Here is a 13,525-nt window from a genome sequence, read left to right on the forward strand (position 1 = left end):
AAAAACACATCTATGTGTTAGAATGGCCTAGTCAAAGTACAGACTTGAATCCTATCGTGAATCTGTGAGAAAAGCAGAAAAAGCTGTTCATAAACACCAATGGCGTAACGTCACAACGATAAGCAACATTATCTGGGTGGGGCTCAGATGAAGAACTCAGCTAAAGGAACGCTACAAAGTATGAACTCAAAGAGGCTGAAAAACTTTCTATATTTAAGTTTTTTATCTGTTAAAATAAGTTTAAAATAAATTTCCTTCCACCTCCTGATTGTTTCGCACTTGTTGTTAATTCTTCAGTAAAAAAAATCAAATTTCATATCTTTATGTTTTAAGCCTGAAATGTGGCAAAAGGTGGAAAAGTTCAAAGGGGGCTGAACACTTTCACAACAAAACAAAAAAGGAGAATAAACACTTTTGAGAAAAATATAAGATTTTCGTTTTCAGAGCAAAACACTAGAATTGTTTGCAAAAACATTCATGTTTTAGAAGCAAATTCTAAATTATCCCCGTAATCATCTTACTTTAAAGCATCTATATCAGTGTATTTTAATGACAAGAGGTCATGTATATATTTTATTACTTTCAAGCCAGTGGATTCCTTCTGTCAGTGAGCCCCAGGGCAGCTGTGGCTACAATGTAGCTTGCCACCATCAGTGTGTGAGTGTGTGTGAATGGGTGAATGAATGTAGTGTAAAGCGCTTTGGTCAAGTCTCCTAACTTGAATAAAGGCGCTATATTATTACATGCCATTTACCATTTACCATTCCTGCTGATGGGATCTGGGTGCACAGCATCATTCAGTACTACAGCTTTGGACTGGTGCAGTAGTTTAACAATATAACAGGTTGCAGGGACATTTTTGAATTTAATCTGCCTTTGGTTTTTTTGAGTTTTCTCTCTTTGTGAGGGAGAATAAATGTATGATTCTACAATTAAAAATTAAAAACTGTAATGCCACAAAAAATGAACAACCAATCAAATGAATAAACACCACAGCACCTATATTTATATTCCTCGTATTTATTATGGAGTCATTTAGCCAAAAACAAGTCCCTGCTTGGCTGCTACTTTCATTGGGATGTTGTGTTTCTTTATGCAGGTGTTTAAAAATAGCCCCACCCATTCATGGTTTCAGAGGCTGCTGGATTTAAGGCTTAGGCCAATGCCAACAGGTCCACAATCCCAGGCTTCAACTGCCAAAGATACTGTATGAAAGTTCAAGGTTTAGTGTGTAAAGTTAGAGGCAAGAAACCGTGCAGGACTTCAGGAATAAGCCTTAATGGGCACATTTTCCCGGTACATGTCAGTCTAACATCAGTCTAATGTTTTCCACTTTAATCTAATTCCTCTAGTCCAGTTTAAGTATTCCAACCAATGGAACATGGAGGCCTGAGCAGCAGACCTTTAAACATGGGGCGGTTGTCAGGTTACCCCAACATCAGTGCAGTGAGCTTTATGTAATAGGCTTCTAAGGGCCAGACTCCTGTAACCAAGTCTGATATTAATAGTGCCAGGAGTAAGATGCAGTGGGGGGAGCAGTTATACATGTCATCTAGAGCATCTATCTGGGAGCAGTGGGCAGCCTTCTACAGTAATAGCCATTCAAAATGTCCCTACTTTCCTTGATGGGTCCTTGGCTGGTTCTTGGCTGGTTGTTGGCTGGTTCTTGGCTGGCCCTTGGCTGGTCTTTGGCTGGTTCTTGGCTGGCCCTTGGCTGGTTGTTGGCTGGTCCTTGGCTGGTCCATGGCTGGTCCTTGGCTGGTCCTTGGCTGGTTCTTGGCTGGCCCTTGGCTGGTCTTTGGCTGGTTCTTGGCTGGCCCTTGGCTGGTTGTTGGCTGGTCCTTGGCTGGTTGTTGGCTGGTCCTTGGCTGGTCCTTGGCTGGTTCTTGGCTGGCCCTTGGCTGGTCTTTGGCTGGTTCTTGGCTGGCCCTTGGCTGGTTGTTGGCTGGTCCTTGGCTGGTCCATGGCTGGTCCTTGGCTGGTCCTTGGCTGGTTCTTGGCTGGCCCTTGGCTGGTCTTTGGCTGGTTCTTGGCTGGCCCTTGGCTGGTTGTTGGCTGGTCCTTGGCTGGTCCATGGCTGGTCCTTGGCTGGTCCTTGGCTGGTCCTTGGCTGGTTCTTGGCTGGCCCTTGGCTGGTCTTTGGCTGGTTCTTGGCTGGCCCTTGGCTGGTTGTTGGCTGGTCCTTGGCTGGTCCATGGCTGGTCCTTGGCTGGTCCTTGGCTGGTTCTTGGCTGGCCCTTGGCTGGTCTTTGGCTGGTTCTTGGCTGGCCCTTGGCTGGTCTTTGGCTGGTTCTTGGCTGGTTGTTGGCTGGTCCATGGCTGGTCCTTGGCTGGTCCTTGGCTGGTCCTTGGCTGGTTCTTGGCTGGCCCTTGGCTGGTCTTTGGCTGGTTCTTGGCTGGCCCTTGGCTGGTTGTTGGCTGGTCCTTGGCTGGTCCATGGCTGGTCCTTGGCTGGTCCTTGGCTGGTCCTTGGCTGGTTCTTGGCTGGCCCTTGGCTGGTCTTTGGCTGGTTCTTGGCTGGCCCTTGGCTGGTTGTTGGCTGGTCCTTGGCTGGTCCTTGGCTGGTTCTTGGCTGGTTGTTGGCTGGTCCATGGCTGGTCCTTGGCTGGTCCTTGGCTGGTCCTTGGCTGGTTCTTGGCTGGCCCTTGGCTGGTCTTTGGCTGGTTCTTGGCTGGCCCTTGGCTGGTTGTTGGCTGGTCCTTGGCTGGTTCTTGGCTGGTTCTTGGCTGGCCCTTGGCTGGTTGTTGGCTGGTCCTTGGCTGGTTGTTGGCTGGTCCTTGGCTGGTTCTTGGCTGGCCCTTGGCTGGTTGTTGGCTGGTCCTTGGCTGGTTGTTGGCTGGTCCTTGGCTGGTTCTTGGCTGGTTCTTGGCTGGCCCTTGGCTGGTCTTTGGCTGGTTCTTGGCTGGCCCTTGGCTGGTCTTTGGCTGGTTCTTGGCTGGCCCTTGGCTGGTTGTTGGCTGGTCCTTGGCTGGAGGGTGGAGTCAGAGTACAGAAGCAGCCATTTAAAATGACCCTTCCCAATCTCAGCTGAATAGGAGCCCACTTCCCTGCGACTCCCAGCAAAATCCCCTCCAGCCACTACAGTGACCCCCCCTTTCATATTTTGTTTCTCTGAATCCACCCTTTCACTGAATTACAGCGTCTGACCAGGAGATGATGCTTCTCTTTAGATCTTAATGTCCACAAATCATGACAGAAAGAATATTTTAGATGTTTAAAAAGGAATTATAGGAGACCAGCCAAGGACCCATCAAGGAAATATGAAATATTGAATGGCTACTACTATACAAAATATACAAGACGGAGTCACTCCATTAGCTGGAAGTTGGAGAGAGGTGGGCTGCTATTCGCCTGGCGTTTGACTGGGAAGGGCCATTTTGAATGGCTGCTACTGTAGCAAAGTAGTAATCTGAGTTTCTAACTGGTAAAACTCTGGCCTCTCGAGGAGAAAAATGCCCACTGGGCCACCACTTCCTCAGGGGGGTAGTCTGCTCTGATGAACTATTATCTCTAAGTCATTGCAATCACTCTGGCAATGACTGAGAGAAGAAAATGCAACCCAGGCCTTGCAGTAGAGCATCAGTGTCTGACCACACAGATACAGATCTAGATCTAGGTCAGGCAGATTTAAACTTACCCTAAAGTGTTCTTCCCAGGCTACCAGAAATCCACACAGTTTATCAAGAGATCTGAGATCTTATTCCAGTTGGACATGTCTGGAAAAACTTCCTGAAGGAGGCCTCTGGAGGAGTATTTCATTTGATAGCCTCTTTCCGCCTAAATCCTTTCCTACCCTGAGACCTTCTTTTCTTTTGGTCATGACGCTTGTCTTATCTGCAGAAAAGCGTTTTGTAAAGTAGATGTGAGGTTAATCAAAGGCTTTGCGTCTCACCTAATCTATTTTAGACAAAATCCATTTATCCACATCAAACATCCCACAGTCTGCATGAACAAAACTTTAATTTGAATACCTTTCAATTCAATAAAGACTTTTCCTTTTCCTGGAGGGAGGGGTCCAACGTTTTGGGTCAGGAACTCCCTGGACATGGAGGACATGACTTTCATCCTCACTTCGATCTTTATGGCTCCAGGTTCCCCAACCAGCCACTCTTTGCTCCACAGCACAAACTGGATTGAGGGCAGGAGGCAGCTGAAGTTATTATATTATATTAATCAGTCAGATATTTTTTATGAGATTCAAGATCATCATGTTGCAAAAACCATAATTTTTTCTACTTTTATATGAATCAGGTTCATAAAACATTTCTTTTCTTCCTGTGCCAGCGCCCGCTGGGAACCACTGTTCCCTGTTTAGTAGCCATATAACAGCAGCTGAGGGACTGGTAGAAATCTGCTCTTCAGTCACACAGTCCTACTCCTCACTGCCGTGCCTCCTCCTCACCCTCATCACACACTGTTTCTAACGAACCGTGCAGCGTTCGCTTTACAGATCGGTTGGTGTTTTTCTTCTTACTGGGTCCAGTGTACCCAGTGAGCAGGGTAATCTCAGCCTGTGGATACAGCTTCTATCCACGGCAAATTTTCTTCAAACGTATACGTTTGGCACTGAGACAGGTGCTGTGCAGCAGATCCCCCCCGCAGACCAACTAAAGGATTTTCAGCCGCTCGGATCACCAAACATAGTCGACTGATTAAGTTTAAAGTGCCAACAAATTATTAAGACATGTTAGAAATAAATCAGAGGAATGAGTCAAATGATACCTTTGAAAGTGGAAAATAAATATTTTCTCCCTCATTAGCTTCTGCAGTCTTTATAACGTCTGCTCAGCTGTAAGGTAGATGTTAATGCTGAGCTTTGATCTGCGCTTAAACCAACAGTTTATGACAGCGAAATACACAACAGATGGTTCAAACAAAGATACAGCAGCTTTGATCCCCCCAAAAATACAAGTTTATCACCAGGTCAAGAGAAAATCAATTAATGGAGGAATGATCTGGATCTTGATTGCTGAAAAACATTACATTCATAAATTACACAACCTTTTCTTTTTCAAAGTAGCATGTCTTATGAAAGCAATCCCAGGAATATTTACTGACTGAACATTCCGCTGGTTCTTATTAACAGATGACTATAATAAACCCTCTATTAGATTGAGAGGGTTTGTAGTTAAAAGCCTTCAGCTGATCCAAAATGCTGCAGCCAGAGTTCTGATGAAAATGAAAAAGAGAAATCATATCTCTCCTATCCTGGCTTCTCTTCATTGGCTTCCTGTTAAATCCAGAATAGAATTCTTTATATGTGAGAATCCTTCTCACATATAAAGCCTTAAATGGCCAAGCTCCATCTGATATCAGAGATCTGATTGTTCCTTATGTTCCTAACAGAGCACTTCGCTCTCAATCTGCAGGTTTACTAGTGGTTCCTAGAATTTCTAAAAGTAGAATGGGAGGCAGATCTTTTAGTTCTCAGGCTCCTCTCCTGTGGAACCAACTACCAGTTTTAGTCCGTGAGGCAGACACCCTGTCTACTTTTAAGGCTAGGCTTAAAACTTTCCTTTTTGATAAAGCTTATAGTTAGGGTGGCTCAGGTTATCCTGAGCTATCTCTATAGTTCTGCTGCTATAGGCTTAGACTGCTGGAGGACATAGGGACCCCTTTTTCATCATTCTGCTTCTCCCACTCTGCAGAATCTGTTAGTTCAATCTCTAACGTTCTGCTCTCTCTGCTTTTTCTCATAGTAGCTTCATCTGGTCTGTTCCTGTTTGGCTGTGACTCCATCCTGGAGAGAAATATCAGCTGTGCTGCTGCCATCAACACCTTTGTTTCTAGATGTTGGAGCTTGGCCTGTTTTCCAGTGTAGTCCTGTTTCTCTGACTGTGACTAACTGGATGTGCTCTCTTCATCCTCTGACATGGGAGCTGGCTCGGAGCTCGTCTGCCTGGCTGTGTGTTTCCTGGACGGGGCCGCCTGTGGAGCTGGTTGACAGTTGCCTTTTGTATCTATGCTTCTTTTTCTATGTCTGCTTCTGTCTCCTTGAACCCCAGTGGGCCTCAGCAGATGGCCGCTCACACTGAGCCTGGTTCTGCTGGAGGTTTCTTCCTGTTCAAAGGGAGTTTTTCCTCTCCACTGTCGCTACAAGCATGCTTAGTGTGAGGGATTGCTGAAGAGTCAATGAGTCGATGCAATCAGCTGGTTTTCCTTAGATAGAAAACTTTGAATCAATCTGACTGGATGATCTGGTGAACTGGAAAGTGACCTGAGATGATATATGTGGTGCTATAGAAATAAACTGAATAGAACTGAATTAATTAATTACAAGATAAAGAAGGAAGAGATTCTCTCTGGTAATAAAGTGCTGTTCAGAAATCTCTCCATCAGTGTTGGGGGAAATTAGGCAGAGCAGCTATCAGAATGAAAAAAACCCAAAAACACTTAATGTTAATCACACAAACATAAAAGAATTAGAACCAGAAAAGAATGAAGAGCCATCTGATTGGTCAAAACTAGATCTGAAACCAGAAACAAATCTTTATGATAAACAAACATGTTTTATCCTTTAAAAAGTGGAATGTCCAAAAAATTCACATAATTTTGAATTAAAAGAATATCTGTCAATTTATAAAGTAATAAGGAAAAGCAAGGAGCTCAGTGGTCAGAGTTCAACTTATTAAGTTTCTCAAACAAATAACAAGAATTATATTGATAGAAAATGATTTTATCCACTGATAAGTAAGACTGTTGAGTTCACAAACATTTCTTAAACAATGTTTTACCAAAATTAAACTAAGCTGACAATATGAACTGCCATATGTTCATATTGTCAGCTTATTTTAATAATTTAAATTTCTAATTTAAATGTGAAAGCTGAATAAAACACATGAAGTGAGTTCAGTTTATATACAAAGCAACCATGGCAGAGTAAAGTATAATACACAATAAGTTACATGAATTATGAAGATTCATATAAAAAAATGATAACAGATAAAATTATGACATAATAGTGTGGTGGAAATAAGAATTTTATTTTATTTTCTTTAAGGTTTTTTTTTTTTTTAAATAAAACGTCCTGGTTGCATCTGCAAACTGATCCATAGTTTAAAAAGGTCCTGCACTATTTAGCATTTTAGGAGGAACATTGAAGACTGAAAGGAGCAGAGTGTTTTAATCACAAGCTGCAATAAAATGCTCAGAACGTTTAAGGGCCCTGGATCAGAACCAGAATGTTAAACCAGATTCCTCATTTCACTGGAAGCCAGGATATAAATCTTGGTGGTATGAGAGCATTTATCAGCTCTGCTAAAGCTTCTGGCTCCTGAGTTCCAAATGGTTCACAGATGTGAAATAGCTTATTTGTGCAAATCTATCTGCAACCTGTTCAATTCTAGTTGTTTTCTTGTTTTATTTAAACAGTTTTGTGTTGCTCTCTGTTGCCCCCTTCTGCCAGTCTCCTTTCCTGTACCTTCTAGTTGCTTCCATCCACACCTGCTCCCTCTTAGCTGATTACCCGAGCCGTTGTTCTATATCTAAGGCTACGTTCACACTGCAGCGTCAATCCGACCTGAACGCCATTAATACCTGACAAAGTTCACTATTCTGCGTCTTGCTACACAGAAGCAGCAAGAAAAACAACAACCATGGCAGATGATGATGTGGAGAGCAGTATTTATGTTTAAACATATTGAAAAGATTGAGTTTTTTTGGTTGGAGAAGATTGCTAGATGCGCTCCGGCACTGTAAACACAGAGCACGCTGGCCTGTGATGTCATTGCGTCCTCTACTCCGCATGCGGGACGCTGTGTTGTATGACTGCAGTTCACACAGGAGATCACATACAAGTCGCATATATTTGGAAATATGAACGGCAACGCAAAAAAATCGGATTTCACAAAAAAATCGGAATTGAGCATCAAGGCCTGCAGGGAGAACGTGGCCTAATATACGTCTTCTGTGCCTCAGTGCTGGTTCCTCCTCAATGCTTCGATCCTCATGTGTGTTTCCTATCTGGGATCTCCTGGTCTTGTTTTTTTGGGGTTTTTTTACCCATACATTTCATTGTCCGATAAAATGTATGGATAAAAACTTTATAGACAGAAAAATGCAATAAAAGAATCAGCTTTAAAGTTTAGACAAGTCACAAAACATAGAACAAATAATGGATGTCTATTCTATTAACATTTCCCTATCTGTAGAATGGGTCTGTTTTATGTCTTCTCCATTCAGAGGGGCCCCTGCCTGTCTCTGCCTAGGGCCCCATATTTCCTAAATCCGCCCCTGTCTACATAGTGTATCTACTATTAACTTTTAATGCATATCTCCTGAAGGACCAGGACTTGTACCTGAATATTTTGATCCAATGTCAGCATTTTTGTTGTCTTTTCTTCAGGCTTTTCTCTGTCCTGTTTGGAAGATTGCTTTTCTGTCAGGTTGCTACTCCACTTGTCTGTCAGCAAAACAGCACAATCCTGAGCTGGGAGGAGATGTTCCCTTTCCTCCTGCAGGACATGCTCGCAAATTCTCAATTCTGGCTGCCGGAATGACTTATGAATAAGCCGTGAACTCATTGTGGCTCTTCTTGCCTCACCTCAACCTTGTTGGTTGTCACATTTTCAGAGGAATGTTTCGCTTGTGTGGGAAATACTTTCAGCTGGTTCAATAGTCGGTCAAGACGAGTCAGACACAGGAAGACAAAATTCCTTGTTGGTTATAAGCAGGCAGAGTGAGATTGGCTCAATACATTTTGTGTTTTAACCTCCCTCTGTAAAGAAGCTGATTTTACTGTGTTAAGCTTTGAATATTCTATTTTTACAGAAAAAATCAGATGTTAAAATGGTCTCAGTGTCAAATTACGGCTGTCATCTGGTTAATATGTTAAAAGCCACAAACAATCAGTGCGTCTTGTGAAGTACTGTCACACCTGCACATCATCACTGAATACCAACAAGCTGTATTACAACCTGTAGTAGATTGCTTTGGTCTTTTGAGAAATGGGACAAACAAAGACACCATATGAAAAACACTGAAAGACAAACCTGTGCAACTTGAAAAGTTTGATTCTCATAGTACCTGTTGAACAGCTGAATATTCTACATACTAGAATATGCGCACTGATCGGGCTTGTTTTCTAGGAAGATATTTAGCTTTTGAAAATATCCTTCAAGCGGGTGTTAAACATACATTTCTATTAAGCCTACAGATCTAAATATTTTATATACCGGTATATATAGGATGTCTATGTTATACTTATTCATGTCAACTTGAACATCCTTATAATTAACAGAACTAAAGACTGGGAAAAAGCTGCCTATATATCATCAATCTACGTCATTAATTGTATTGTAAAAAATCCCAAAACTCTTGCATATTATTAAAATAAACTTATGTTTACTGTTTAATAAACCAGTAAAGTCTAGTGTGGCTGTGAAATTTTTTAGATTAGATTAGATTTAAAGGTCATTAGACAGGTTCAGGTACAAGGCAATGAAATGCAGTTTAGGTCTAATCAGAAGTGCAATAGCAGCAAGTGCAGGATAAACAACGCTATTACTATAAAATGAATAAATGAAACTAAAACTTTGGACTTGCCATTTTTGGCCCCGATACCAATACCTGATACCTGGCTGTGCAGTATTGGATGTAAAATAATCACCATCATGGCTTCATCAAGCTGCTGCCTCCCTTTGTGAAGCAGGAAAAAGACTAAAGCAAAGTGAATCCAGTAGAACTTTTCATTGCCTACCTGGAATGGGTGACAATAGTTGAAGAAACTTTTGGATCTCAAGATGGTATCGATGCCCTATTGGTTGGTACTCGCTGATACCGATGCCGCCATTATAGTGCTGGATCGGGGGCCCGACCGATACTGGTATCGGTGCAACACTAATTATAGCTTTACTAATGGCCATAGGTGAAGGCAGTTTCTGAGAACACCAGAATGAATCATTTCTTCTTTATTTTGCTTTCTTTATTTTCTATTTTTCTTCTCGTTTCTTCAAAGATCTAAAGACATATAACTTTAGCAAATACGTAAAAATGCACAAGACATTTTTATCTTCTCTCCAAATTTTCTCTGCATCTGACTTACAACATTGCAAATTCAGAAGTGATTTCATCTGGAGGGAAGTTCGATCTATATTTGGATTTCTACAGCTAATAACCACTTGGGCATGGGGGTGTCGGCTACAGATCAGGAAACTTTCATTCTAAAAATGATCCAGAAAACTATTCTACTATTCGACATAACCATCTACCAAGATGCACTTTGTGCCAGTTTCTCCTTTGCCTCCCTCCGATGACACCCCGTCACCTGGATGCTTATCTACCACACATTTAAATGAGAAACAAAGCAACAACAACAATAAAAAAGTTAACCCTTTCTTCCAGCTCGAGCCCAGCCTGGCTGCCACAGGTTATAAACCCAACATATGGGAGAAGTTTGTAATGAGGAACAAAAGTGGATCCGTGGGTTTTTCTCCGCAACATTTAGTTTTCAAATTTTTTTACTCAAGTGTACAGCATGAATTTAAGGTTGAAATATACATTAGACAAACCATTACATGAGAAATATTAAATAGATATTGTTGGTAAACCAATGAAGCTTTAAGAATTTTGCAGATCCTCACATACATTTCTGTAAAGCAAAACAAATTCTACATTTATATAATAAGTCTGTATATAAAATCACTTTACATTAACCCTGTATGAACACATGGCCCTGTTATGCCCACAGTTAGCAGGAGGGATGTTACATGAAATCACTATGAAGATGTTAAAGTAAAGGGTTTATGTCCAATTCTTGAACAGAAGATGTGTCAAAAGATCTGTGAAACAGAAGCAGGAGCACATGGGGCCAAACAGCGTGCTGTCCATAAGCGGAGCCTTTTAAGGGCCAAGCAGTCGATCAGCAGCCGTGGTTGGTCCGTAGATTCTCTGCTGCTCCATTTAGAGACCTGCAGGTAAAAGGTGAGCCCAGAGTCCAGGTAGCCAATCCCAGCAGTGTGCTGCTACAGTCATATCTCCATGAAACCAGCTGCACTGCTGCACTGCAGACGGTCAGCTATAACAGTAGAACACTGAATGATGCAGCAGTGGATCACATGTTTTTGTTGGATCTGTTGGTCTTGATTTTTTGTCGTGTCTCTTGACTGGTTAGGGGTTCATGATCATGTCTAAAAACAAACTATGTAGTCTGTGTTTTACAAACTCTGACTTATCCCTCAGAGGGATGGAGAAAGGCATTGAATACATTCCAGCAAAAAATGCAAGACTGAACTCGGAGGAATTATTTGATTTAGGAAAAGACATTTTTGAACATACTTTTGACTATTATTCAAACAAAACAAGATAAAACTGAAGGTGAACATTTTTATATCAATGAGAGGACAGTCTTTGGAGCACGATACGTGGGTTCTTATCTCTATTAGAATTTTGCAGGAATTACTTTTTTCATGTTTAGGTTTAGTTTTTCTGGTGTTTCTTTGAACCGTCTCACATTGGCCTTCAGTCTTATGAAATGTTTAAAAAATAACCTAACTGAAAGCTACAACGGTAAACTATTAAAATTGAGTCACTGTGTAGTGATTCGCAGTGGTAAAACAATCCAGAAAAAGAATAGCCACATAGATTCATGCATTATCTATCTACATGCAAAGAAAATGTCCTCCCAACAAAAATATATGCATGCTAAGCTTTATTATTCCTTACTTTTTAACTTCACTTACCAAGCTGTTTTAAACCTGCAAGGGTTTGATTCAATCAGAGAAACAGGAAGATATTCTGGATGGCTCTGCATTTGTCAGGAGATGCTAATCATCTGGATTTATATACTTTTATATAACTCCTATAGTATTTGGCTAGAAGCTATCATTCTATAGTGTAGATCATGCGTCTTCAACATTTTCCAGGCCAAGGGCCCCAAACTGATGGCGATGAAGCAGGGACCCCTAATTATATATATCGTATGAAATAGTGTTCTATCAAACTGCTCCTATAGTCACTCTATTACAGATGGAGTAATGTAACTAAAGTAATCCCTCCCTGGGATTATTAAAGTATTTCTGATTCCTGGTTGATGGGACAGGTGTTGTGAATGAAACGGTGTCCAGCTTGAAAGAGCTCCTGTGTGTCTCTGAATGGGAGCATTGATGACTGAAAGACATCTTCTGCCTCCATTTATCTGTTAGCTACAGTCTGTTGGATTCATGTTCATGTGGATTTAAAGACATTTCAATTATATTCAGGAGGGAATATATAAAAAAAAATCTAATCAACCAAAACTTTTGGAAGGTCAATTATCGCAGCCCCCATGCAGTACCTCCGTGGAACCCCTAGGCTTTTAGACGGCTAATTATTATTTAACAACTTGGGTGTGCTGGTAGACTCTGTATAAGGCACTGAACCTTCATCATTTAGGAAATCTTCAGCTCAGTGGGAAGAAATGTTTCCTCCTCCTAGATTTGTATATATCCTAAATTGCTATCAATCTTTCTACTGTATGAATGTGTGCAGATTTGTGAATGCCATCCATTATATGTTCACTGAAATACCAATTATCCTGTGCAGAGAGCATCTGTCTCTGTCCTGACAGAGTAACACGTGGATTATTTCACAAAAACAAGCAAAACAGAAAAGATCCTCCAGCGATCTGATGGGATTGTTCCATAAAATGCGCTACCTTTCTTCCATTTTAGATCTGCTCATCATAAGGTATATCAACATAAAAAAAGCCTTGGTGCAGTTTAACGGAGAGATGAGAGCAGAGCAGTTTTTTTAATCTTCACAGGGAATTGAAACAAAGTCTGGATCATCAGAGGAAAATAAGTCAATAGATTAATCTCAGGCTCTCTATGAAAAACTGGAGAAACTGGGTTTGGTTTAGATTCCTCCTCTGCTTTCAGATAAGCTGGCGCTTCAAAAATACTAGAAAATACGTCTAGTCATAAAACATAACCAAACTTTATTTAGATAAGGAATTCCCCTTTTTTCCATACATTTCAAGCTTTTAATTTATATTTGAGCAGAATAAGTTTGGCTGGTTTGTATTGACCTTCATGCAGAGGATGCAGTTGTATCCATTCAGCATTTCTTCCTTCCAGTAAAAACATTTGGTATCGGAGTCTTCCCTAATAATGCTGTCAGTCCATATCAGAGGACAGGGCGGTAATGGAAAGACTTAAAAATGAGGCTGATCCCTGCCGCAGCACTGAAGAAAAGCCAATTTCCTCTCTCCAGAAATTAATTGGACAACAAATTAGAATCGTTAACTCCTGTAGTTTAATCAGATGTGATGGTTCGGAGCATCAGCTGTGCCTGGAAGAGCAATGAGAATTATGCTCTGCAGTTTTCATCCACAAGAAGATCACTGTTTACTTTTTAGGAAGTTAGTGACTTTCTAATTCCAAAAAAGTAAAAAAAAAAAACCCCAATCCACTGGACTTTGTTTCCAAGTTTCTCTTCCATCCGGGAAGATTTTTCAATTCAAAATGTGTGAAATATCGTTTAGTTCCAGGTTTTATAGAGTGGACCAAAGACAAAGCATTGTTTATGTTTAGAAAACATGCAAATAGAA

General features: G+C 41.2%; 1 protein-coding gene across 1 annotated transcript in view; it reads left to right on the top strand.

Moving 5' to 3' along the window:
- Positions 1-13,525, top strand: part of LOC119772118 (protein-glutamine gamma-glutamyltransferase K-like) — a 68,646-nt gene that overhangs the window by 18,522 nt on the left and 36,599 nt on the right. The window lies entirely within an intron of this gene.

This window comes from Cyprinodon tularosa, unplaced genomic scaffold (genome assembly GCF_016077235.1).
Source record: "Cyprinodon tularosa strain WSP-4 unplaced genomic scaffold, ASM1607723v1 ctg119, whole genome shotgun sequence".
Lineage (NCBI taxonomy): Eukaryota > Metazoa > Chordata > Actinopteri > Cyprinodontiformes > Cyprinodontidae > Cyprinodon > Cyprinodon tularosa.